At 42.5% G+C, this 2,365-nt stretch overlaps 1 pseudogene; it reads left to right on the top strand.

The window, feature by feature from the left end:
• The first annotated feature begins 206 nt into the window (after positions 1-206).
• Positions 207-1,991, top strand: LOC140594729 (elongation factor 1-alpha 1 pseudogene; annotated as a pseudogene).
• The last annotated feature ends 374 nt before the right edge of the window (positions 1,992-2,365 follow it).

The raw sequence follows: 2,365 nt of genomic DNA, 5'->3' as shown, positions 1-2,365 counted from the left end.
CTAACAGAACAAATACCAAATTATCCAACACTTATGTATTTTCCAAGGCCAGGGTTATATAATCCTAGCCCTCAGGTAGATAGATAGGTAGGTAGATAGATAGATCTCCATATATACATATATATATATATATATATATATCCCTGATACTTAATTTACATTATTTAAGGTTTTCATTTAATTTTTAAAACTATATAGCAGCTTTTTCGCAACGGGTTTGCCGCCAGAACACAGGTGTCGTGAAAACCACCGCTAAACCTAAACCAAAATGGGAAAGGAGAAGACTCACATCAACATCGTCATCATTGGACACGTAGATTCGGGCAAGTCTACCACTACTGGCCATCTGATCTACAAATGTGGTGGAATAGACAAAAGAACTATCGAGAAATTTGAGAAGGAGGCTGCTGAGATGGGAAAAGGCTCCTTCAAGTATGCCTGGGTCTTGGATAAACTGAAAGCTGAACGTGAACGTGGTATCACCATTGATATCTCCCTGTGGAAATTCGAGACCAGCAAGTATTATGTGACCATCATTGATGCCCCAGGACACAGAGACTTTATCAAAAACATGATTACAGGCACATCTCAGGCTGACTGTGCTGTCCTGATTGTTGCTGCTGGTGTTGGTGAATTTGAAGCAGGTATCTCCAAGAATGGGCAGACCCGTGAGCATGCCCTTCTGGCTTACACACTGGGTGTAAAACAACTAATTGTTGGTGTTAACAAAATGGATTCCACTGAACCACCTTACAGCCAGAAGAGATACGAGGAAATCATTAAGGAAGTCAGCACCTACATTAAGAAAATTGGCTACAACCCCGACACAGTAGCATTTGTGCCAATTTCTGGTTGGAATGGTGACAACATGCTGGAGCCAAGTGCTAACATGCCTTGGTTCAAGGGATGGAAAGTCACCTGTAAAGATGGGAATGCCAGCGGAACCACACTGCTTGAAGCCCTGGATTGCATTCTGCCACCAACTCGTCCAACTGATAAGCCCCTGCGTCTGCCTCTCCAAGACGTCTACAAGATTGGTGGTATTGGAACTGTCCCAGTGGGTCGAGTGGAGACTGGTGTTCTTAAGCCTGGTATGGTGGTCACCTTTGCTCCAGTCAATGTTACAACTGAAGTAAAGTCTGTTGAAATGCACCATGAAGCTTTGAGTGAGGCTCTTCCTGGGGACAATGTGGGCTTCAATGTCAAGAACGTATCTGTCAAAGATGTTCGTCGTGGCAACGTGGCTGGTGACAGCAAAAATGACCCACCAATGGAAGCAGCTGGCTTCACAGCTCAGGTGATTATCCTGAACCATCCAGGCCAAATCAGTGCTGGATATGCACCTGTGCTGGATTGTCACACAGCTCACATTGCTTGCAAGTTTGCTGAGCTGAAGGAAAAGATAGATCGTCGTTCCGGAAAGAAGCTGGAAGATGGTCCCAAGTTCTTGAAATCTGGGGATGCTGCCATTGTTGATATGGTTCCTGGCAAACCTATGTGTGTTGAGAGCTTCTCTGACTATCCTCCTCTGGGTCGTTTTGCTGTTCGTGACATGAGACAGACGGTTGCTGTGGGTGTCATCAAAGCAGTGGACAAGAAGGCAGCTGGAGCTGGCAAAGTCACCAAGTCTGCCCAGAAAGCTCAGAAGGCTAAATGAATATTATCCCCAATACCTGCCACCCCAGTCTTAATCAGTGGTGGAAGAACGGTCTCAGAACTGTTTGTGTCAATTGGCCATTTAAGTTTAATAGTAAAAGACTGGTTAATGATAACAATGCATCGTAAAACCTTCAGAAGGAAAGGAGAATGTTTTGTGGACCATTTGTTTTTTTTTTTTTTTTGTGCGTGTGTGGCAGTTTTAAGTTATTAGTTTTTAAAATCAGTACTTTTTAATGGAAACAACTTGACCAAAAATCTGTCACAGAATTTTGAGACCCATTAAAACAAAAGTTTAATGAGAAAAAAATAAAAAATAAAAAAAAAAAATAAAACTATATAGCAAATATAATTCTTTTCTTCAGATTTTATTTACTTATTTAGAGAGAGAGGGAGGCAGAGGGAAAAGAGAAACTGAGAGAGGAAATCTCAAGCCTACTCTGTGCTGAGCACGGACCCCAATGTGGGGCTCCATCCCAGGACCCTGAGATCATGACCTGAGCTGAAATCAAGAGTTGGACGCTCAACCAACTGAGCCACTCAGGCATCCCTATGGCAAATAGGATTCTTATAAGGCTGCTTGGTATTTAAGACGTTGTTTTTAATATAAACTACCTAGTCACTACTGGCTCAAACATTACCCAAAAATTACTATCGTATCTTCTGATTACAAAAGCAGCATCTGTGTTGGAAACTACAGAAAGGCTCT

This window comes from Vulpes vulpes, chromosome 12, assembly GCF_048418805.1.
Source record: "Vulpes vulpes isolate BD-2025 chromosome 12, VulVul3, whole genome shotgun sequence".
Lineage (NCBI taxonomy): Eukaryota > Metazoa > Chordata > Mammalia > Carnivora > Canidae > Vulpes > Vulpes vulpes.
The sequence above is the reverse complement of the archived record's forward strand: the minus strand, read 5'-3'. Positions and strand labels throughout refer to the sequence as shown.